This window comes from Delphinapterus leucas, chromosome 7 (genome assembly GCF_059928025.1).
Source record: "Delphinapterus leucas isolate spDelLeu-1000000601 "Yukka" chromosome 7, BTC_Dleu_Yukka2, whole genome shotgun sequence".
Taxonomy (NCBI): Eukaryota; Metazoa; Chordata; class Mammalia; order Artiodactyla; family Monodontidae; genus Delphinapterus; species Delphinapterus leucas.
The window spans coordinates 15,216,192-15,241,448 of record NC_143135.1 but is presented as its reverse complement, the minus strand read 5'-3'; the positions used below and the strand labels follow the sequence as shown (position 1 = coordinate 15,241,448).

At 51.8% G+C, this 25,257-nt stretch overlaps 1 protein-coding gene across 1 annotated transcript in view; it reads left to right on the top strand.

The window, feature by feature from the left end:
• TSPAN18 (tetraspanin 18) overlaps nucleotides 1-25,257 on the top strand; it is a 182,209-nt gene that overhangs the window by 100,953 nt on the left and 55,999 nt on the right. Inside the window, exon 3 of the mRNA XM_022592188.3 lies at nucleotides 16,612-16,753. The gene's annotated coding sequence lies outside the window, so the exon portion shown is untranslated. The remainder of the gene's footprint in view (nucleotides 1-16,611; nucleotides 16,754-25,257) is intronic.

Here is a 25,257-nt window from a genome sequence, read left to right as displayed (position 1 = left end):
TCTTTCCCCTCGTTGGCCGCCTCCTGGCGGGGCAGGCACAGACTCTGATGGGCAAAGCAAACCTCAGGCTCTTTCTGTTTCAACATCAGTGCAGCTGCACGCTGCTTGCTGGTGTGCAAAGCATCCCACCTTAATTATCCTGCTTGATCATGACACAGCTTGCAGTGCAGGCAGGAGATCTTAGCCCCACTTTACAGACAAGAAAAGCACGGCCTGGAGAGATGGAATCACATGGTCGCAAGTGGCACAGAGCCATCTGTCTCCAAGCTCAGGGCTTCTGGTATGTGACCGTGGGCACAGCTCTTCACTGCTCTGAGCCTGTCACCCAACTAATCCTATCTCTAAGGGTTGTAGTGAGAATTAAATGACACAAGGATGCAGAGAGCCTGGCATCGTCACAGTACCTGCTGGGTTCTCTATACATAAGCATTTCTTTCTTTGGGAAATTCTTACATGAGCTTCTGAGGGCGGCTAGAGCTCTGTAGTGCTGCCTGAGAGGATGAAAAAATGCACAGATATTTATTGAGTGTCTACTGTGTATATGTCAGAGGGTTCAATGGTGACAGACAGAGTGGCTGCCCACGTGGAACTTACACTCCAGCGCAGAAGACAGAAAATAAGGAAGTCACGATTTCATCTAATGAGCGCATGTTGTCATCATTGGTATGAAAGTGAAAAAGAAAACACAAGGAAGGAGGACTGCTTATCTGGTCAGGGAAGGCCTTTGAGAAGGGGACCTCTGAGCTGGTGCCCTAAAGCAGGCAAAGGCTGGCCGTGCACAACTGGGGAGAGGGTTCCAGGTTAAGAGGGCAAGGGGTGCAAAGGCCCTGGAGTAGGAATGGATTTGAGTGTTGCAGGATGGAGGGAAGAACATTATGGCTGAGGCCCAGTGAGAGGTGAGGGAGTGGTTCCAGCCAAGGCCAGGGAGGTTGGCAGGGACCTGACCATGAGGATCTGGTCATGGGTCTGGACTTTATTCTAAGTTGAATAAGAAGCCATAGATAAGGTTTTAAGCGGGGAGGGACATGATGTAATTTTGACCTTAAGAAGTAAGCAATTTATAAGCTCATAAACAGTTCTAGTTGAAAGGATTTCTAAATATGATCTAGTCCACCCTTGTAAGGTGCAGTGGGGAAACTGAGGTCCCAAAGGTGAGAAGAGGTATCCAATGTTACCCAGCACATCAGGGCAGAAGCAGCCCTTGAACCCAGGACCCCAGACTCCAGCTTCAGTGCTCCTTCCTTTAAAAGGCCAGCAGAAGCCCCAGGCCAGGCACCGCCTCTGTCTCCTTCAAGGATCATCCCTGAACGGCTCTGGCCGATAGCCTGAGGGACCACACCAGAATCTCTGCCTTCCCAGGTCAAACCAGTGGCCATCCCTTTCCCATGATGACTTTTGTTCCATGGCCACCATCTTAGATCCCTTGACACCAAAAAAATACATGTGGGCCAGGTTTGAGTTTTAAACCACACCCTTGCCATAGTAATTGCAATTCTGCCTGGATATACTTGACCCCATGCAAAGAGACATCTGCTAGCAATTCTGGGAATGCAGTTAGCATTTTTGCTCTGTGATGCACAGAGCATTTCCCGTGCATGACCATGTTTCTCCCTCTTGGAGGGGAGTCCTGGCAGCACGACCCTCTTTTTGCAGATGGGGTGATGAGGCCAGGAGTGGCTGACTGACTTACACAAAGTCAGGGAGGGAGAGGGAGCAAGAGAAGGGGCCTCTCTTGGCAAGTGAAAGGGAAGAGAAAGAATAAAACGAGCACAGCATCTCCGAATTCCAGCATTAGAACCTAAGAATCATTCTCCAGGCTCTGAGAATCATAAAATGATAGGGCTCATAGGCCTTAGAGATGGCTTGGTCCAATTGATCCTCTGGTCATTTATTTAAAAATCCTATTTGGGAATAATATATATACAGTAAAATACATACATCTCCAATATATAGCTTAATGATTTTTTTGTATACCAAGTAACCACCATGCAGATCTAAATATAGGTGAAGCCTGGCCATGCAGAACTGGGGAGAGGAGGGTTCCAGATTGAGAAGGCAAGATGTGCAAAGGCCCTGGGGTAGGAATGGATTCAAGTGTTGTAGGATGGAGGGAAGAGCATTATGGCTGGGGCCTAGTGAGAGATGAGGGAGTGGTTCTAGCCAAGGCCGGGGAGGTTGGCAGGGACCCATGCCATCAGCTCAGAAGGCTCTCCTGTGTCCCATCCCAGTTAATACTCTCCTTTCCTCACCCCCTTCAACCCCCAGGTAACTACTGTTCTGGCTTTGATCACCATCAGGCTGTTGTTCTTGCTCTAGAACTTTATATAAATGGAATCGTATAGCATGAACTCCTCCAGACCTGGCTTCTTTCACTCAACATGATTTTATGATCCTTTGTGGGCATATGCAGGCATTTCTCTTGGGTGTGTAACTGGGAGTGGAAATACTGAATGGTCATGGGTTTGACTTTAATAGACAGTGCCAAAGAGGATGGTTGTACCATTTGATGGTCCTAGCAGTGCATGAATGTTCTAGTCTGTCCATCTCCTCACCCACGCTTGGTGTCAGCCCTCTGTTCAGTCTTAGTCAACTGGTGATTCTGTATCTCATTATGGCTTTTATTTGCATTTCCCTGGTGAGTAATGATGCTGAGCACCTTTTCATATACTTGTCAGCTATTTGGATATCTTCTTTTGGGAAGTATCTTTTCAAGACTTTTGCCCAATTTCAACTGGGTTGTTTTCTTACTTTCTTATTGATCTGTAGGCATTCTTTACATATTCTGGATACAAGTGCTTTGTAATACGTATGTGTTGCAAATACGTCCTTCAGTCTGAGGTTTGTTTTTCACTCTCTAGATGGTCTGAGGATAGTTTGAGAAGGAAGAGAATAAATACTTATTGAGAGCTTCCTTTGTGCCAATCCAGGTGCTCTGCAAGTCTGTCTCACCTTAGCTGACACTCATCACCGCTCAGGGAGGGAAGCATCATCGCCCTCCACCTCTCCATGCCCCCACACCACCTGACAGTAAGGGATTTAAAGAGCTGGCCCATGATCCCAGGGTTGGCAAGTGGCTGGGCTGGATTTCTCTGGTCCCAAAGCTCCCTCTCTCTGCTTTGGGTGTCAGTTGGAGAGGTAGTGGTCCCCCCCAACCCCCCACCCCTGTCCTTAGCCTGTCTTACCATCAACGGCCAAGTAGAGAGAAAGATCAAGGAAGTGCATGTCTCTTTGCCTTCCCTGGAGTGAGGGCTTCCTAATTTAGCCGCCTTGTTTTGTTTGAAGTGAATTTCTTGGCATCTTTAACTAATTCACATTCCATTGCAGGTTCGAAAGAGCTTCCAAAAGCGTCTTGAAAAGATTGGCACTGTCTGGTGTTTGGGATTATTCTTAATGCCAATACCTTAAATGTATATAATTCCTTTAGTTTAGAAAGTGCTTCCATGATGAATGTCTTATTGCATACTCATTAGATAAGCATGGCAACAATTATTAGAGAGATCGTGTTCAGTAGGCTTTTACGGAGGCCAGAACTTCTGATTTGTCCTGATCTGCAGAACCTGGGGCTGGAGGTGCCTCGTGGAGCAAAACATCGGGACTCAGTCAGGGCCTGGCTGGTCCCAGGAGCCTCAGACATTTAACAGAAACAGCAGACTTTGGGTGTGTGCGTGCTGGGGGCCAGCATGGCCAAGAGGAAACGGAGTTGCATTTATTATAAACTGTGAACCAAGACAGGCTTCCTGCCCAGCAGGAGAACAGGTAGGAAAGTAGCTGCTTGTCCGGGAGTTTGTCTCTCCCCTCGCATTCCGCAGTCGTTTGAGGAGTGCCACTGGGAGCAGGGCCTGGGCCAGGGAAGCAGAGATAAGCCCGCAGGTCTCAGCGCTTCAGGAGTGAACCTGGCCGTTCACAAGCACCAGTGATTGAGCGCTCACTGCCTGCCAAGCCCAGAGTGGAGAGCTCTGCGGGCATTCGTGTTATTTAACCCTCACCAGGACCTGTGAGTGTGATGACCCCCTCAGGCTTGGTGGGGAGCAAGGGAGAGCCCTGTGCACTGCTAACTCTGGCAGGAGGCGTGGGGCAAAGCTGACCGGGCAGGGCACGGGGCCGGGGGTCTCCAAGTGGAGAGGACTCCGAGGAGATCAGGAAGGCTTTGGGGAGGGGGGTGGCCTTTAACCAAGGCCCCTGAAGAATGCGTAGGATTTCGAGAGCAGAAATGAGGAGAGGGTGTCTTGCTGGCCAAGGCATCAACAGAGGCAGAGGCCAGAGATGGGAAAGTGCAGGACAGGCAGTGGAGGATAGTGGCCAAGGGCATGCCCTGCCGTCAGCAAGACCCAAGTGTGAACCTGGGCTCCGCCACTTACCTGCTCTTTGACCTTCCGTGCATGACATCACCTCCCCCTCACCAGCCTCCCCCAGATGTTTAAAAAAATTGAGGTGACATTCACTTGACAGAAAATTAACCATTTCAAAGTAACAATTCAGTGGCATTCAACACAGACTGTTGTGCAACCATCACTTCTATCTAGTTCCAGAACCTTTTCTTCACCCCAAAAGGAAACCCTGCACACGTCAAGGCCCCTCCCCACGGCGCCTGACAACCACTAATTTGCTTTCTGTCTATATCGGTTTACCTATTCCAGACATTTTATATGATTAGAATTATACTCTATGTGGCCTTTTGTGCCTGGCTTCTTTCCCTTAGCATAATGTTTTGGAGGTTTATCCATATTGTTGCATGCATCAGTACTTCATTCCTTTTTCTGAGTGGATAGTATTTCGTTGAAAGTCTATATTACGTTCATCTGTGTACTCATGAAATATTGACGGATATTTGGGGTGTTTCCACCTTTTGGCCACGGTGAATAGTGCTGCTATGAGCAGTCAGATACAGGTGTCTGTTTAGACCTGGCTTCGGTTATTTGGGGCATAGACCCAGGAATGGAATTTCTGGGTCATATGGTCTTTCTGTGTTGGACTTGTTGGGGAAGCATCACCTTTTTGAACCTCAGTTTCTACATCTGTAGAATGGGGATGATAATGATAGCTTTCTCATACAGGGTAGATGAGACAAGGTTTTTGAGAATTAAATGAAGTCCAACACCCAAGGTAGCGAGGGCTCAAGGTACCTTGGGAGAGGCCCTGTTACAGAGGGCTGAAGGTTTTGGGCGGGAAGTATGAGGGGGCAGGGCTCGGCTCTGCCCCAAGCAGTGGGCTGTTGGAGGCCTTCTGCCTTTTACTCACCAAAGATGGGGCAGAGGGAGCAGATGGCTGGTGCTCTGGGAACCAGGCCCCCTTCCTGCCTTTGGATCCAGGGAGGCTAGCCTTCCCTGGCCCCACTGTGCCGCCCTCACCCAGGGGGCTGGCTGTCGGATTCACCCCTGGAGCGCGGGCCACTGCCTGCCCTTCCCCCTCCCCTCCTTCTTTCAGAGCCTGCCATGGAGCTGTTCAGGCTTGGCAAGCAGCAGGGGTTCAGAAACTAAATTAACAGGTAAAAATTCCCATTCTCTGCCTGTTACCCGCCTGGCTGAGCTGCATATCTGTGACGTAACAGGAACTGGGGGAGGGGGACCAGGGAGGAACCAGGTCCGGGAGAATCATTTAAGAGCGAGAGACCCCCGGGCCTGTGATGTGGAAGAATGGCACCAGGGAAGCAGTCTCTGGTGAGACTCCGCACTCCCTCTCCACTTTCAGAGTTGCCTCCCCCAGGCTGTGGGCCCTGAGTCACAGGGCCCAGGAGGTGGCAGAGGGAGACAGCGAGCTTTGCCCTGGGCATGACCCTAACCACGGGGCCTCCCTGCTCTCCATCTCTGCAGATGTATCCAGGTCCCCTTTGTTAGTGGGAGGCAGGCCCTGGGGCCCAGCAATCAGGCAGAACTGAGGTCTAACCCAAGTGCAGCCACATAGGAGTTGCAAGTGACCTTGGGCAAACTATAACCCCTCTGAGCCTCAGCTCCATCTATACAATTGGAGCTAACAAACCCTCTTGGCTGGGTTGTTGGTGGTATTCAGTGATATCAGGAGGGGAAGGGGGTTGCACAGCCTGTCATAAGATTGGGGGGGGGGCGGTCAGTGGTCATGGTTGAAGGGACCGTGTCATGGTCAGTCGGTGTCTCAGATTTGACTCCTGCTGGGCGTTGACTCTCGAGAAGGCAGGAACCGCGTCTGTCTCCTTTGTGTCCTAGGTCCGGCTCTCTGAAAGCAGAACCTGAGCGGGGATGGTTGTGCAAGTGAATTATTGAGGAAGGATTCTCGGGACCAGAGAAAGGAGCTGGATGAGGCAGAGGAAGAAGCTAAGCAAGGACGGGGTTCAGGAGCACTCTAGCCTCAGCCGGATTCTGGCTCTGGAGAGTGAAAGACATTGCAGAGTTTGTGCCCAGCACCCTCTGTCGGGGGCTACGGGCTATGCCTGGGGGTGGGGCAGGGGTGTAGCCTCCCAGGCATCTCTGGGTGATGTGAATCCAAACAGCCAGGGCCAGCAATCCCCCCAGAGAAGGGGCAGGTGGAGACTTCTGCATCCAGCGCTGCTGTGGTCGAGGGAGGGGTGCGCCCTCCAGGCGCGGACGCACACATCCTAATCCCTTACTTTGGAATTAGGAAGAAAACTCCTCCGGCTGTGGCACCTGACGGACTTAGGTGTGAAGCCCCTTTCTACCACTTACTAGAATCATCCACATCCCTGGGTCTCCATTTAGAGACACCCCTCCCACATAGGATCCAGAGGAGGGCACATCAGATGCCATGGAGACAGCAGCTCCACCGGAGCCCCTGAGCACCTTTTGGGTGGGTGGAGTCAGGCTTTCTGCTCTCACCGTCCTCATGGAAACCATCCAAGGATGGGTCTCTCCTGCCTGGCCTGGCCTGGCCTGGCCCGTGAGAGCTCCTTCCCTCCTACAGACGGGAGGTGGACTAGTGATCTCTAATAACCCCTGTCCCCAGGGCCAGGAATGAGAAACACAGCCGGATCCTTCAGCGGGGTCAGCCAAGGCCTGGGATTTCCCCAGAGGTGTTTGTCCCCAAACGGTTGATTTATTCTCATTGTTATTTAGCAAGTGATACATGGATACATTCCCCTTATTTAAAAAAAAGGACACATTTCAGGAAAGGTTAGAAGCCCTAATGCCAGGTACCTTTCCCCACGTCTCTGAGGAGTCGCCACGGTTTGTCCAGAAAACTGACGTTAAGTCCACAGCCATGTTTGCATGTGGCCGAGGTGTGGTCAGGAAAGCTCCCCTTCTTGCCGGGGCTGCCAGGGGTCTGGGAGGGACCCACAGAGCAGTGAGGGAGCTGCGGCTGGAGTTTCCCCCAGGTGTAGATGGAGCTGTAATTGTAATACTAATAAAAGCTTCCACTTACTGAGGCCTACTCCACCCAGACACCATGCTGGGCAATCTCCTTGTGTCTTCTTGTTTAACTTTATGAGTGAGAAGTGTCATGTCCCCGTTTTACAGGTGAGGAAACTGAGGCTTAGAGGGGTTCACATAAGGTGTCCAATAGCATAATGAATGGTGGGCCCAGCATTTGAATTCAGCCTCAGTCACCGATGAGGCTGCAGGAGCCCCTGATGCTTGTTTCCGTCGGTACCGGCCTGGCTTTCTCCCGGGTACATGGCATGTCATCCCGGGGACTCAGGCCCTTCAGATTCTTCCTCACCTCACTTTTGCCCATCTGCAGGGACTTAGCCCCCTTCCTTTCACTTGAGCCTTGAAAATCATTGAATACCTTGCCTCATTTTGTAGAGGAGAAAGTAGAAGCCCAGAGAGGGCACATGACCTAAACGGGGCACACAGCAAAGCTGTCCCAGAGCTGTGACTCAGCATTCTTGATCTTTTGACCTTATTGCTTTAAGCCAACACCAGACTTCGCTGTGGGTGTGGGTGTGTGTGGGTGTGTGTGGGGTTGGGTGTGTGTGTGAAGAGCCACAATGTGTCGGGAAGGGGGCACAGGAGGCCCATGGGGAGAGGAAGGAAACATCTCTGCTCGGCCACTTTCATCATATACAGGTGAGCACGGGCCAGCAGAGCCCGGCTGGCTCTGAGTAAAAACGACTGCATCCTGGCTTTGTGCGCCCCTCTCTACATCTACCTGGAGAGTCACGCTTCCTGTTTGTCATCTGGGTTAGTACTGCATCCGCGGAGGTTGGTGGCCAGAGCACTTGCCCTGTGGCCTTGCCCTGTGGCTGAGCAGGGAGCCTTATGTAAATTCTTATTTCTCAGGCAAGAGAAATAGATCCAATGTCCCCTGGAAAAGTTTCCATCAGCCTCCCGGGAGGGGGCTTCTGAGCTCCAAAGACCAAGGCTTGAACTTCACACGAAGAAGGAAAACCCTGGACCTGAAGTGGCCCCCATCAGCCCCTCCATGAATTTCCTTTGACTCCCCACTAGCCCAAGCTCCGTCTCAGCACCCGTGACCCACCTCTCCTCTCCCGTTTCACGCCTCCGCCAGAGCACAGCCTGCTTGCTCTTCCCTCCACCTGTCGTGCAAGTTGAGGCCCTTGAGCCACTGCCTTGGCCGTGCCCTCTGCTTGGAAAGCCTTTCCTCCCCTTTGCCTTCTCCTTGGACTTGAGTCTGCTCATCTAGGAGCTCTCCCGCATCTTCAGCAGTGCTGCCATCCATTCATCTAGTGTCCAGTGGCCGGCAAGTTGAGGCTTTGGGGGTACAGCAGTGAGTGGTTTAGAACATTCCCCAGCCTCTGCCCGCTTCCAGCTACTTGTGAACAGCACCTTCCACTTGACCTCACTGCAAAGACAGGGAGTCCCTCCACCCTCCCGCGGTGCCTAACACAGAGATTTATACAGTAGGCACTCAATGAGTGTTTGCTGAATGAATAAACGAATGACAAAAGTCACTTTCCTACCTTCCATTTTAATGTTCTGCAGGACCTTCTCCACCCGTTGGTCTAGTACTACATGCCATGTTCTGCTTCAGGCATTGAGTTTCTATGTTCCCAGGGTTTATTAATTCTTATTATTAATAATAAAAGAGCTAACTTTGGTCTGGCTCTTCCTGTGTGCCAGATGCTGATCGAAGTGTGCGTTACCTCCTCACGAGAACGCTATCGTTAGGAGCTATGATTAGCCCCTTTTTACAACTAAGAACCAACGCTCAGAGAAGTTCAGGAATTTTCCCAAAGTCACACAGCTAGTCAGAGGTGAGAGGATTCTATCGCCAGCGGTCTGACTCCAGAGCCCAATGTTTTACATTTATCAAGTAAATGAATGACTCATACTACTTGATATTTTTGTAACTGAAGGAGTTAAGTCACACAAGTAGCTACATAGGCCCTACTTGTACAAACGAAAGTGTGCACACCATGTACACATGCACACACAAGCACCCTCCCCCTTGGCTCTCTCCGTGTGCCATCTGTGCTGGAGTTTGTCACCGTGTCCCTTACACTCATCTCTCGAGCAGACCACACACTGGCCCCTGCATCTGAGGGTCCTTATATAGTCTCTTTGCTCAGCTGGACCTGTGGTTTCTGGGCCCTAAAAGATGGATTGTTCTTAAATGCAGCTGGTTTGGGAAAGATTTTTGTCGGGGGGAGAGGGGAGGGAAAAAGTGGAGGGGAAATGAACAGTGAGGGATAAACCCCAACTTCCGGGATAAACCTCGAGGCCAGGTTCATAAAAGGCACTGGGACATCCCAGCTTGGTGGGTGTGGATGCTTCTCAAATCTAGCAAGACATTCATTCATTCCTTCATTCATCATCAAAAGCTTAGGGCTCATGAACTTAAGAAATGAAGGTGGAATTTGGGGCATTAGTGATCTTCCAGTGGAGGCAGGTGGACCTTGCTTCATAGGCAATGGTGAGCTACAGAAGGCTGTTGAGCGGGAGAGTGGCATAGTCCAAGCTCTGCTCCATGAGGATCTGTCTCTCCACCCAGTGGGGGATGGAACGGGGTGTGGGGAGCATCAGGGAGATTGTGTGGAGGCTAATGGCTGCGGGCCAGGTGAGAGAGGATGAAGGCTTCCTGGATTAGGGAAGTGGAGCCCATGGAGGTGGCAGGTAGAGGGGAGGGGGCAATGTAAGGAGGTGTTTCCAGGTAGATGGGACCGAGCTCTCTACCTGAGGGGTAGAGAGTGGAATCCAAAAACCTGACCATTTGGAAGACTCTGTGATTAGGAGGATTCCTGGAGGGGCCATTTCTGGGTAAATAATGACAGTGATAGTTATAATGGGTATTACTGGAGTCTGACTGTGTGCCAGGTACTGGCTAAGTGTTTTACACATTCTGTCATATTAAATACTCACAAGAAACCCCTGAGGTAATTACTGTTCTAGTCTCCATCTTGCACCTGGGGAAACTGAGGCACAGTTAACTTGACAGAGATGACACAGCCAGGAACTGGTAGAGCTGGGATTCAACTCCAGGCAGCTGCCTGCAGACCGTCCCCAGGTAACCCCTGCCTGCCGCTGCCTCTCCATCCGCAGGCCAGTAGGAGGCCGGCTTCATTTCTGGAAAGGGCATGCATTTCCAAGCTGGAGAGCTGAGAGGAGAGGACTGGGGGCGATTTAGAGTCACATGAAAAGCGGTGAGAGGGCAGAAGTGGCACCTCGGGGAGGAGGCCGGCAGCCCGCCTGGGCTCCCCGTTCTGTGTGGTGGGGACATCAGCCCAGAAGACTAATGAGAGGACGGGAGGGAGAAAAGGAAGAAAAGGAAAGAAGAAAAATTGCTGCCCAGTATACCCGTCCTTTGGCAAGGCCGGGTAATTAGCCAGCCCTCGGCGCTAGAATGTTTCTTTAGGTGTAATTGCAGGGTAGTTGTGTGGCGTGGGTTGTGCATTAATCGTGTTGATTAATAACACTCAGGTAGGGGTTAAACACCTGCTTCACAACGGAGTGTAGCCCGAAGCTTAACATGCACGCGTGCGTGCCTGCGCCACGCGCAAAGCGCCTTCGTCCGTGTGTGTGTGTGTGTGAGAGAGAGAGGGAGAGGGCACGAGCCTGGCTGAGCTGAGACCCCTCCCTTCCCCACTGTACAATGAGGCCTTTGCGCCTCCGGCCCCACCCGGAACACAGGAAGGAGCTGACATGGGCCTGGGCTGTGCCAGCCCGCAGCCCCTCTTAGAACAGAACCCAACGCTCGCAGTGTGTCTCTCTCCTGGCTGAGCTGCCTGGCAAGCAGGTTGCGAACAGGGGCTCAAGGGTTCCATACGCAGCAATGTGCTAGAGTGTCTTAGAACTTTGCTATCAGTATTAGACTGCTGGGCTTTGAGGGTCCTTTCTTGGGCAGATTACTTTTCCCCAGAGCGGGGAGAAAGTTCTTATTATAGGAATCACCCGGGCTAAGGCCCGGGGAACATCCCTGCACATCCCTTAGGGCTGGATTTATTGATCTGATCACAGATGCTGCAGGGACCAGAGCAGGATGCCAACCTGGGTGCCTGGAGCTCAGGTTCTAGCTTGGATCCTACCCTTACTTGCTGTGTGATCTTGGGCAAGTAGCTCTCCTTCTCTGTCCCTTGGGTTCCAGGTCCATAAAACAAAGAAAACTGAGCTTAAGGTCTCAGTCTCCAAGGGCTCTTTCCAGATCTGCTGTACTCAGATTCTAATTTGGTTTGTACTAATTAGGAATCAGAGACAATTTAAATTCAATACATATGATCCTTAGTGAGTAAACAATTGGAAATAATTCCTTTCTTTATGACTTCTCAAAGGCTCATTCATGAGCAATGAGAACCCAAGCTAAAATCAGTAGCTCTTATTTGCAGACAGAGAAATTGCAGATTCTTGGGGCTGCTGGCCATTGCAATTCATTCTTGTATTTTAAAATTTTACGTTTATATTTATGGACTGCCATTAGGTAATATGGATCCGTCCTGAAGGTTGATTTTTTTAATTAACTCATTTTACTTTTTAGTTCACACTTATAGCTTGGGTTTAATAAGCATACGGCACAAAAGTCATAAAACAGCCCTTCTCTTTAGCAATATTTTAAAATCAAGACTCTTTTCTGAGTCATCCCCCGTTTATTTGCTCATAATTTGCTTCTCTTATGATTTGAGGCCCAGTGACTGCCAATTCCAGCCACTTGTTTGACTTTGAACTTCAGCGTCCTCACTTGTAGTAGGGGGAGGTCACCACTAATTAATAAAAGCAACAAATGCTTACATTGTAGGAAGCAAGCATCCAACAATCACTTACTATGTTGAGTGCGTCTCGTATATTGTCTGGTTGAATCTCACATCTCTTTGAGGCGGTTTTATTTTTTTTCACTTTATAGGGGAGGAAACTGAGGCCCAGAGAGGTAAACTGGCATGCCTGAGAGCACACGGTGACAGTGGCAGAGCCAGGATGCAAATCCACCATGTCTAAATCCAGTCATCATCCCACATCTGCGTCCCCTGCCCACAACCTGCCGGTTTCAGTATCCCCCCTACCTTCCCCACCCCTCCAGCATCCCTTTTTCCAGCGCCAGCATCAGGCCCTGCCCATCCTCCTTCCCTCCTCTCATCTGTTTCCACTTGCCTGGGCTCCTTGCTGCTTTTCAGCCACCTGAAGCACACCTCTGCTCTATGACCTTCAGTGGCTCCCCTTTTTCTATGGATAGAGTTCATTATCCTCGGCCCAGGATTCAAGGACCTTAATCATCCAGCCCCTTCCGATTTCATTTCCCATTCCATCCCTACAGGCAGCCTTGCCTCCTGGTCCTGAATACTCACCTCACACTTGGACACCTCTGTGCCTTTGCTCACCCTGGTCCCTTTGTTCACAGTGCCCTCCTCTCATCCCCATACATTCAAATCTGCCTCCTCCTCCAGGAAGCCTTCCCTGGGGCCCAAGCAGGAAGGGGTCCTTCCCTCCTCTGAACTGAAAGCAATGTGATGAGTCCTCCTAAGCCACCTTGAACTATGGAGACAAGGGCATTGTCACTCTTCCCCATAACAGGACCTCCTTTGAAGGCAGTGTTGGTGCCTCTCTCATCCCTGGCACCCCCGGAGGCCCCAGTACACAGCAGGCATTCAGTTAATGCTCACCAAGTGTGTGAATGCTCCCATTCCTTGAGGTCTTCAGGAAACAGAACTCCTTGTGTCTTCTCTGTGGCATTCAGGGCCAGCCCAATGCAAACCTGGGGAGAGAGTTTGTCCAAGTTCTGTCGACTTCCAACAGCTCTGCCCCGCTCTGTTCCTGCATGTTTCCTTCTGTCTTCCTAGAATGATCACATTCCTTCTTAGTCAGTGACTCGAACGTGAAACCATGAAACCTCTCTCCTCCCATCACAACTTACCTGTCTTGGGCCCTATTTACTCAGCTTACTGCTACATGAATGGCCTTCTGGTTTCTGGTAAATGAAATCCAGCTGTGATGTTAATAACGAATCATGGTGAAGAAAAGTAGACACGCAGGGGCCGAGCACACTCCGTATCTGAGCCTGAGGACCCTTTGCTTTATAGATGGGAGACTGAGGCCCAGGGGAGGGGCGAGGGGGACTTACGTAAAGGCGTTGGCTGGATTCCCAGTCATGGCTCTCTAGGGAGCTCTACTAATTCCTGGGTTATCTTGGCCACTGGGATTCGAACTACAGCCCTGTCTGTGGGCACGGCACTTTATAGAATGCATGCCTTTTCCCTTAGGTAGTCATCTTAGCAGCTCTGTGAGGGTTCACTGCGGCTCAGAGAGGCCGGTCGCATGCCCTGATCACACAGCCAGTGGGTAGTGGCTGGAGTACAGGTCTGGCTGGTCCCCAGCGGGTGCAAGGTGCACTCACTTGCTGGCTTCCCTGCCCGCTGACAGCAGCCCCGGGTGTATACCAGGCTCTGTCTACAGGATCTGTTCCCGGCTGGGACAGGCATCCCGAGGGACCACGCAGGAGACTAAGCCAAGGAAGAGGCCGAGGGCAGGATGTGCTGCTCTCCTGGGCAGCAGTCAGGGGAGTATGGGATCCGCAGAAAAGTGATGCAGGCCAGGCCCACACAGCAGGACCATGAGCACAGGCCCAGCTCACAGCCCCCAGAGCAGGGCTGCCTGGGCCACCATGGGATGGCCAGGGCCTTCTGCCTGCCCCCTCCCCTGCCCCACTGGCCACTCGGCCACATCCTCCCCATTCGGCATTTCTGGGCCCAGACTCAGGGCAGCAGCATCATTCAGCAGTGAGCCACCCACATTTACAATGTACCCACGTTCACACGCTAAACTCTCCCACCCCTCCCCCTCAGATGTGGGCGTTGCCCACCCTTGCATATCACGTGAGCTCGTTTGCATGCCTTTATGACACAAACGCTCCTGAATTTCTCTCATGCTCCTTCTATCTTAAACAGTCTTGACAGTGGCACCCCACAGCATCAAGAACTTCTGCTCTTAAGTCAACTACGGAGTTCAAATCCAATCGGTGCTGTTTAACAACGATGTGTCTGCTCAATACTTAACCTTTCTGAGCCTCAGTTTCTCATCAATAAAATGGGAATGCTAGCAGTGTTAGGATTAAATGGGAAAATGCATGGAAAGCACTGACCACAGGACTCTTCCATCTCATTTCCCAGCTGCCTGTCGGGCAACCTTGGCTCCAGGTGCCACCCCCCACAACTGGGTATCTCCATGCCTTTGCTCACCCGGGCCCCCTGCCCACAGCGCCCAGCTCTTGTCTCCACACACACACATCTGCCCCCTCCTCCAGGAAGCCTTAACGTGCCTGCGGGTGTCATCAGTGCTGGTGGCATAAGGACATTGGAAGAGAAGGAGCTTTACATTGGCATCTCTGCCTGTGAGTTGGGGGATTCAGAGCTGACTCGGAGACGTTGTCGGGACTGATGCTGTATCCGGCGCCCCCTTTCACAGAGGGAGAAACTAAGGCCCCACGAAGGGGAGGTTGTGCCTGAGTGCTCACAGCGAGTTAGTGCCGTGTTGGGGCTGGAACCCAGAATGCCTGCCTGCGGATCCGTGGGGTTCAATGCTGCCACCTCCTCCTAGGAGACGAACCACCCCCCTCACTGCCATGTTAATTGAGGGAGTGGTCTGCTTCTCTCAGCAGGTTTGAGGGAGCGTGGGCTGGGGTGGAAATGAAAGGTGGAAGCTGGGCGTCCCCCTGGTGAGCTTCTTCATCAGCTGTATGTGTGAAGAGGAGGCCCAGAGAGGCTGAGACACATCTATCATCCGGACAGGGGCCGAAGCAGGGAGCACAGGCAGCCGTGGCGAGCCCAGGAGAAAGGCACAGCTCCATAGCATGCTGCTAGAAGGACGGTCTCCATTGTCACCTCTTTCCTGCAGCCATTTATTTATTTCTTCATCATTGGGAAAAGCTGAGAACGCCACGCCTCCCGGGGAACTCGCCCCCCACCTTCCACCCCTCCCCAGTTCTCATGCACTGGCTGCCATCTGGTGACATTAGCTCACCAGCTTGCAGAGTGCTAATGACATTTCCATTTTGCTGGCTGGTGAAATGTGGGCTGGGGTGTGGGGAGCCCGTGGGCAGGTGGGGAGTTGCAGCTGCGGGGAGAGGTAGGTATGCTGGGTTGGGGACCCACCCTGGTCCATGAAGGCAGAGACGGGGATGGACAGCGGGAGCAGCGGGCATGAGTCACTGGTGGCCTTGAGAGAGTTTTGTCTAAAGACTTGCCGAGGGCACAAAGCGGCTCCCCCTGCAGCGCTCACAATACCCTCCCTTGTGTCGCCTCGCTAACATTTATTGAGTGATTGCTGTGAGCCAAATGCTCTGCTGGGACTTCACAGACTTGGAGTATCATTTTCACTCCCTGCAACCCTCAACGAGAGATGCTATTACTATCCCTGTTTTACAGAGGAGGAGACTGATGCTCTGAGAGGACACCTGACTTCCCCAGGGCCTCTCTCTCCTGGAAAGAGTTTGCCCAACAAGTGACCGAGGCCCACCTGCCTCCAAGCCCAGGCTCCCGGCCACCGCGGGCACCACCTCCCATACCTTGTCTGGGCTTGGACGAAGTCAGGAAACAATTCTCCATTCTGGCCTGTGACCAGCATTCACCTGTCAGGCAGGCAGTAGACCCTGTGCCCAGGCTGCTCCAGGGGTGCAAGCCTGTCAACAGCAAAGGAGGGTGTGGCCCGGGAGAGAGCACCTGGCCATGATGAGTCAGGAGGGACCTGGGGTTTAGGCCTCACTCTGACACCAACTTGCTCTGTGACTTGGAGCGAGTCACTGCCCCTCTCTGGGTGTCGGTCTCCTCACTGATAAAATGAGGCCATTAGTCTGGCTGGCTGGAGCATCTCAGGAATGCATTTTCACACGAGGAAGAATCTCTCCACCAATGCGCGTGAACTCTCAGAGTTTCCTCCCACTCAGACATATAAAATTTTGTTTCACATCAAAGCAAATCGGGAAACATTTGTCAAGCCTCCCGCTCTCAAAGGGCACCATGCTAGACACAGTGGGTGTGACACTTGCGTATTTTTATTCAGGACATACACACACAGGCACATACGTATCTTTGTGTCTTGGAATTTTTTGCAGGCAAGTTCAGCTGGGACCTAGACGATGGCTCCCCAGTCCTGATGCCCAAGCCCTGGCTCCTTCCGGCTGCCCCTTCACACCCTCTCCTCAGGGCCCGGAGCACATTTCAAAAAAAAAGATGAGACCTCGGGCAGTGTGAGCGAGGCGTCCCCGCCACGAGGCAGTCACAGCTGATTCTGCTTGTCTTGACAGGTGGGCATCTCCTGGACAGCCCCGAGCTTGCAGGGACCAGACCTTCCGACCCCATCATCCAAGCTACGTGAACCCTTTGAATTTGAACTTCCAAAAACGTGGGCACAACCTTTTTCCAGACTTCTCGACGCAGGCTACCCAGGTAAGGGAGCTCAGGTGTTCAGCACGGGGTTTTATGCTGCTTTTGCTGTTGCTAATAGCAGCCATCAGAGGACACCCTATCATTCTTTATCACCCTGTCCTGTTTTATTTCCTTCATTAGCAGGAGAACCCAGTGGTTAAGGCTTTCAAGTCCAACAGACCTGGGTTCAAATCCTGAACCTCCAGTTACTAGCTGTGTGACCTTGGGCAGGTTTCTCAACCTTTCAGTGACTCTGCTTCCTCCCCGGTCAAATAAGGAAGCAACAGCACCCACCTCTTGGGTTTGTGGTGAAGATAAAATGAGGTAATATATGATAAGCGTTTAGAACAGGACACGTAGTAAGCTCAGGGTGCAGTCAGCATTAGCTGTTACTAATAGTATTCCTGTGCTCATGACAATCCGTAGTTAATTCATCCTCACGTTGATAGGCTGCCTCCTGCACCAGAATGTGGACTCCAGAGGACAGGAGTTTGTCTGTTTTTATTTGCTGAATGAATGAATGAGTGAGTGAGGCTGTTTTACCTACATTATGCAGAATCCTCAGGACAATCCTCGAAAGGCCTTGCATTTGTTAGGATAATCATTTGGTTGCATGTGAACAAAAATGCAAAATAAAAAAGAGACAGGTTGATTTTTCTCTAAGGAAAATTCTGAGCTAAGGGGATTCTTTGATACAAAAACATTAGGGGACTAAGTTCCTTTTGTCCGGAGGCTCTAACCATCGCTTGTGTACATGATCCATGATGGCCCATGCCAGTCTCTCCATTCTGGTCAGCAAGAAGGGGGAAATCAGAAAAGGAGAGGGTGCTCCTTCCTTTAAGAGGGTGCATACATCACTTCCTGTCAGGTCCCATTGGCCAGAATGTAGTCATGTGACATGCCTAGCTGCAAGGGAGGCTGGGAGATAGAGTCTTTATTCTGGGGGACCATCTGCCCAATTATAATTCTCTTACGAAGAAAGGAGGGGCAATGGATACTGGGCCACCCTCTGCCTTGTCAGATAAGGTGATACCGCCACACGTTTTTCATCCTCCCTCCCTTCTTCCTCACCCCCAGTCACCAGTGATCTTTTTACTGCCTCCTTTTTTTTTGCCTTTTCCAGAATGTCATATAATTGGAATCATTCAGTAGGTAGCCTTTTCAGACTGGCTTCTTTCACTTAGTAATATGCATTTAAAGTTCCTCCAGGTCTTTTCATGGCTTGAAAGCTCATTCCTTTTTATTGCTAAATAATGTCCCATTGGATGTATCACAGTTTTTTTGTCCATTCATCTATTGAAAGAAATCTTGGTTATTTCCAGTTTTGGGTGATTATGAATAAAACTGCTATAAACATTTATGTGCAGGCTTTGTGTGGACATAAGTTTTCAATCAGTTGGGTAAATGATTGCTGAATTGTATGGTAAGGGTATATTTAGCTGTTCAAGGAACTGCCAAGCTGGCTTCCAAAGTGGCTGTACCATTTTGCATCTGCACCAGCAACAAGTGAGAGTTCCTTTTGTGCCATCTCCTCACCACCAGCTGGTGCTGTAAGTTTTGTAGATTTTTGTCCTTCTGTCAGGTATGTAGTGATATGATCCCCACTTTAAAGTTGAGGATCCTGGGCTTCCCTGGTGGTGCAGTGGTTGAGAGTCCGCCTGCCGATGCAAGGGACACGGGTTCGTGCCCCGGTCCGGGAAGATCCCACATGCCGCGGAGCAGCTGGGCCCGTGAGCCATGGCCGCTGAGCCTGTGCGTCTGGAGCCTGTGCTCCGCAAAGGGAGAGGTCACAACAGTGAGAGGCCCGCGTACCGCAAAAAAAAAAAAAAGTTGAGGATCCTGAGACTTAGAAAGAGCAGCTTGCCCCAGGTGATACAGCAGGTAAGAGATCCAGGAACTTTCCCCACCTGCTTGACAACTGAGCCCAGTCACACCCCACAGCCTCTGCCCATAGCAGGTCTCCCTGAGGCCGTGGACCAAAGCCATGGGGTAACTCTTCCCACTGCAAGCTCAGGAGTGACTGGATTGCAGGCCCCTGTTCACTATGTAGTGTCTGTTTCTCCCAGCAGAACTGAAGTCCAGTGAGCAGGACAAGGAGGGGTGGGGGCAGAGTGAGTGAATTTGAGCCCAGATTGGAGGGGTCTCACTAGATCAGCCAAAACAGAGCCCTAGGCGGGGCCAGACGGCTGGGAAGGCTAGGGTATAGGTGAGCCCAGCAGGCTGCTGGCCTGTGCCCAGTCCTTGGGTCTGAGGGGAAGGCTAGAGCTGCTGCTCAGGTCAGAGGAACCAATGACGGGCCAGATGTGAAGGTTGGCTGCAGGGGGAGACAGGGTGAGGGTGGTGGGGTGCGATGGGGTGATGAGAGGCCAGGCAAAGGCTGAACTGAGGTCAGATGCTGCATTGTTTGGAAGCCAGCACTCAACTCAAACTTGATTAAGCAAGAAGACAGGCAATTTATTCGTTTTTTATTGGTTTCCAATACAGTGGCAACTGGGGGCCTGTTTACTGGTGTCCAAGGTTCAGATAATGCCCAGGTCTGTGCCCTCTGCTTCTCTCCTTGTGGGTTTCAGTCCCCAGTAAGCACTCTCCACGTGGCGGTGGGGCAGTGGCCAGCAGCTCCAGACTGACATCCTGCTCATTGCAAATCCAGTGAAAGGAGAGCTGCTTTTTCCCAGGAGTTCCTACAAAAGTCCCAAAGTTGAAGCTTATTTGCTGGCCTTGGGTCACATGACCATCTCTGACCAATCATTGAAACCAGAAGGAGAGACTATGCTGATTGACCAGACTTGGTCAGTGTTGAGGGGTCTGTGTTTGGGGCTGTGTGTATGGGTGGGAGGATTCAGCCTGAAAGTGTGAGAGGGCTGGTACCCCAGAGGGAAAACCAGGTGCTATTTTCAGAAGAAGGAGGAAGGAATGTTGAGCAGACAAAACAACAGCTGCTCCATATCGGAGCCATGGCAGGGGGTAAGGGGGCTGATTTGTCCTGAATGGGTCCTTCCTGTGGCTTACAGCACAGGGATAGCCTCTCTCTGACAGGTGCACCTCGGTTTCAGTGGATCTGGTATCTGAAAGCCTGATTTACACAAACACACACACACACACACACACACGATGTATCTGCAGGCGATGCTCCACTTTCCAAAAGCATTGCCCCAGGAAGTCCTTCCAGTAGTGAGTCCTCGTGTTCCCTAGTGGCCACGCCACTATTTCATTCACTGCTTATCTGGCCGCTTTGGGTTGTCCTTCACTTGCTGGGAGGGCCTTTTGCTTTCTTTACACCCCACCCTCACCCCCACTCCCTCATCGCTGGGGAAAGTTCCTTGAGCCACTTTAGCACTTATTTGCCCTAAATGGCCTCCCTGAAGACCAAGCCTCCCCTCAGCCACCACCTTCCTGGGGCCTCTCCGAGGGAAGGGGAAGGAGAGGAGGCCATCACTGGTCAAGCAGGAGTGGCCCCAAGAGTCCGCTGGTTTGCAGGCCAGCCTCACAGCCCCAGCTGACATCCACCGGGAAAGCTCTGTTATGCATTTAGGGTACGGTGTATGATTTCATTTGAAAAAAGATTTTGCTTTGCAGGAAAAAAATGGAAAACCACAGTGTATGATGCTGCCTCCCAGGCGACTGTGGCCAAGTGCTTTCGAAGATCTGTCCTTTGTTGATTTCAGTCAACCACAAACCTCCTGGCCCTGCACCCATGTCTCTCTCTCTCTCTCTCCCCGTCTCTCTAGGCTGCGAATTCTGCAGCTCTGACTCAGCATGTAGACCAATTCAGCGTTCAGCACCACCCTGCCTTATATGGGATGCTCACTGCTCTTGGGTCAATACGTATTAATTTATTTCTTCAGCCGTTGGCTATTGAGCTTGTACTGTGTGCCAGGCACTGTTTATTTGCTGGGGATTGGGAGTGGGCAAAGCCGAATGGTCTCTGCCCTCTGGGATCCCTGCTGAAGGCAGGACCCTTCCTCTGGGTGTCTTGCCCCCCACCCCTCATCCAATGCCAAACCATAGCTGGACTTGCTGGATGTTCACCACTTAATTATTTTCCACACTATTTTTTAAAGCCCCCCACTTATGACTGATGCTACAGAGATACTAGAATGATTTGGTCCTCACCCTCTAGGACTTAAGAGTTTAAGACGCAGCTGGTGATGGGTCCTGGAGAGGGAGGGAAGGCCACAGTTTGAGATCTGTATGCAAACCCAGTCAGGGGTGTGCACGAGTCAACAAAAAGAATAGGCCAACCTCTTCACTCCCAGCCCCTCTCTGTTCATTCAGCAGCTCCTCCGAGACCACCGCTGAGAGCCCCTCAAGGAGCCAGCCTGTTATAAGGGAGACAGACATGAAAGTAAGTCCTGTCATTCAAGGTAGAGAATGGGAGGGTTCAGAGCAGAAATATAAAGGAAGGCTTGGAGGTTCCAAGACCAGATCAAGAGGTCACTTTGGGGTGGTGACAGTGGTGGGAAATCAGGGAAAGCGGTGCATTTGAGCTGGGCTTTAAAAGTGAGTAGGACATGGGACAGTAGGATGCTAAGGGAGGGCATCCCAGGAGGAAGAAACAGTGAGAGCAAAGGCCTGGAGATGAGAGCCCTGGAGCTTGGAAGACTGTGCCAGGCAGGAAGTGAGATGAAGGCAGTCAGCTTCTTCCATGCAGTCCTCCAGGCTTGGCCACACAGGCCTGTGGCCATCTTCAAGGCTGCCTTAAATCACAGGCTAGGTTTGGAGCTGAGTGGCTCTTCTGTTTTCCCTTTAAGCCCAGGAGAGGGAGTTTTGGAGGGGCCCTTTAGAAAAGACGGTGCTGCACAGGGACCAAGAATAATCAATCCTCCCATCTCGAGGTTCTTTACAGAACTTAGAAATTGTTTTCATTTACAGTGTTGTAAGCAGGGGGCCTAGTGGCAGAGCCTGGGCTGGAAGTAGGGGCACTTGAATTCTTGTCCCAGCTGTGTTACTGGTGACCTCAGCCTCCCTGAGCTGTATTTTTTCCTTTGTAAAGTGAGGGGTGAGGCCCCTTCCAGCTTTAAGCTTTTATTCCAAGTTAGACCTGGGTGCCGATCCCAACTCTGCTAGTACTACAGCCTTGGCCCTCTGAGTCTCAGTTTTCTCATCTGTAAGTTGGGGGTAATAGTACTCTGTGTCTCACAGGACTTACGTGAAGATTAAATGAAATAACTAAGTGAGATAATGCGCTTGACAGCACACCTGCCCAGAGGGTCAGTACTTTGTGATAGCACTGATGCTATTGGTGTTATTATTATTTATATTTTCATTTTCATAACTCTGTGGGAGGAGTCCTCAACAGAGTCTTTGTATAGGTGCCTGCAAGGCAGCCTAAGTCCATGTCCCCCAAAATTTGGTGGTGGGGCAGAGAGTCACACCCCTCCCATCTCCAAATGGGGGCAGAGCTGCCTTCCTCAAAACCACATTTCTTCATTCATTCATCAAACGTTTATTGAGCACTTGCCACGTGCCGGGACCTCTGAAATGCACGTGGGATCCTATTGAATGGGGCACCCAAGCTGCCTGCTCTCGGCAGCTCAGGCTGCACTCGGAGCAGCCTCCGCCTTCTGGCTGGCGCCATGGACACCGTTGGCCAAAGGAGCTCAGGGCCAGCAGGAGTGCCCTGAAATCCTCAGACTGGAGCCCTGGGGAGAAGTCCCACGCTGCCTCCCATCGCTCCTGGGCCTTTGTATAACACCTTCCTTTCCGTCTTGGGGCTAAGGGATGAAATGCCAGAGATTCCACCATATTTAGCTGGTCTCGCGTTGTCCCTGGACCAGCGAGATGGACTGGACTGCCAAGACCAGGCTCGGCCTTATGCAAACGAAGGCATTCGAGAGAGGAAGCCCACCAGCGAGCTCGGACTACAGGGCTGTGTTTTAGTCTCACCACCTGTAATGTTTGTTTGCATCCTGAATTGCAAAGGGTTTGGGGGTCTTTCTGGAGGATGCAAAGCTGGCAGATTGGAAGGTGCTGAGGGGTCCAATCTGCCTTGTGCTCACCTGGTCCTTTCCTGGTGGCCAAGCGCATCTCACCCGCTCTGGTCTTCCAGCGTCCGGCACAGAGCTGAGCATGCCAGGGTTTGTAGTCAGGGATCGGTGAATGGTTAGACAGGTGGGCGGATTACAGTGGATTCGCTGTCATCCACTCTTTCCTAGCCTTGGTCCAAATTTCCAAGGTGGTTGGTGACGCCAGGCCCTGGGTTTGTTTTTCTGTGACAATGTGATTTGGGCTCCTGTGCGAAACCAGTGGTTCTCAAGCAGTGGAGTAGATGCGAAACAAATGGCTTTTGGGCCTGTCAGCTTCTCCATTTCAGTTTCAGGAGACAGCAAAGTGTGTGTCCTGATCTAAGGACGAGACCTTGCCGGCTGTCAGACTCACGAGAGATCAACCCCCGCTCCAAGGCTGGGTGACCTTGGCCACGTTATTTAGTCTCGATCAAATTCTGTTTTCTCATCTAGAAAATGATGGCACTAATAGCTTCCAACCCATAGGGCTGTGATGAGCATTAGATTAGATAATGGGTGTTAAACCGTGGAGCAGCGCTCTGGGAACATGGTAAATGCCAAGAAAAGATGATGACGATGTAGTTAATGACCCCTTAAGCTAATGGGCCATAAACTTCTCTCTTCCAAACAGATTTTTGCAGACTGCTTTGCATTTTTAAGACAAAAATTATTTTTGAAAGTTATTATTACAGAAGTAATGTGCTCCTTAAAAATTTCAATAGTCAGAAAGGATTTAAATTTAAAAGCAAATGTCCCCCAACCCACCCTCTGCCATCTTCCAGCTCTTTCCCTCCATTTCCCCAGCAACATTCTCTTTGAATGTGGAGCTTCCCAAGTCTGGAACTTTTCTCCTTTTCTTTTCTCCTTAAAGAGCAGAAGACAGGTACACAGTCAGGAGGGGACAGTGGTCCTATTGGAGCCATGGCAGCCTGTGTGTCCTTGGCTCCGGTTTGCTCTGAGCCTTGAGGGTCTCCAGTGTTCTGTGTCCTGGAACTGGAGGCCTGGGGCGGTGGCCTGAGGTGCCACATTCAGGCTAAGCTTGGAGTGAGGGGCTCGTAGACACCATGTCTGGCCATGTGCCCAGGCCCCCTCTTCTGTCACGGTGCCCCAGGGCTCAGTCCAGCCCAAGCTTCCGTGTTCCTGGTGAGACAACTGCTCGTCCCTAGCCACCTTCTGACAGCCTGCACTTCCCTGCCTGTGCCCTCTGCTGCCTTCCAGAGGATTCTGATGCAAGCTCAAGTTTGAGAACAACAGGCAGGTGGCTGGGGTCTAACACCGTGATGCAGCCACACGTAGGAGTGAAGGAACCCACGCTGGAAGGGGGAGGTGCTGGGGAAGGCTTGGATTATGAATGACTTAAAGGTGGACAAAGAAATCTGTGTGTAACTTGGGGGAGGGGAGTGGATTCCTGGCAGAAGGATCAGCCCATGCAAAGTCCCTGGGGCGTGGTAGAGCCAAAGCATTCAGGGAGCTACAAGTGGTGCTGCTGGAGTGGAGTGAGAAGAGGGCGTGGGGGAAGGGAGGGCATAATCAATAGGCTTCTTGTGCTCTGAGTTTGGGCTTTTCCCCAGGAGTGCTGGGGAGCCATGGAAGGGTTTATGCAGAGGAAAGATAGTGGGGAGGAGGGATGGTTGTGTGGGGCCCCTGGACCATAGCAAGTGACAGGCTGTCTTCTGGAGGGCAGGGCTGAGCCTGCAGTGGATGGAGAGAAGACCCTGGAATACCCTGAGTCATGGAGCCCTGCCCTGTTGCTAGAACATTAGGACCTTGAAAGGATGCTGTAACTGTCTTGTACTGCATTGAGTCTCTGCATTCATGCCTTCCACCCCCAGAGGCTCCAGCTACTGTTTCTGGGGTAGAGGAGACTAAGGTGCCCCCTGCATGTCTGGGATCTGGGTCTGAAGTGGAGGCACCAACATAGGTAAGAGCAAACGGAGATTCCTTCTGAGGGTGGAGCAGGATGAAGGCTGGGAGGGGCCGGGAGGGGTCCTAAGGTGGATGACAATGGGGGTCAGGAGGGCCCCTGGCCTCCCCACCTCAGGGCTGGCTTGGGGAGCCCCCTGGAGGGGAGGTGACAGGGGAAGCCCCCAGACCAGCCCCCGCCTCAGAGGCCCCAGCCTCTCTCAGTCTTCCCAGTGCCAGGCAGGAACAAGAAAGGGAGCTGGGGCCTCTCGCAGGCCTGGGGCTCTTGTTTGGGAAGGGGCCTCTGATGAGCTCATCCTGTGGTGAATCAGAGCTGAGAGGATGCTGAGTCCTCGGGGAGGCCAGAACCAGGGAGAGGGAGAGCGGGGTCCCCGCGCGGGGCAGAGGTGGGGCAGGTGTGAACTAGGCCGCTGGCTAGAGGGCCAGACAGGGTCCCATTTGTCCAGCTGAGCAGCAGCTTTGGGGTGGCAGCTCCTGCTTCCTGTGCCCCCAATCCCGGGGCTAGTTCAGACTGAAGTGCAGTTGCCTGGAGCCCGGTGATGCTTGCCACGGCCTGGCCTGTTTGTATTCAAGTATCATGTCAGCCCCAAGCAGCAA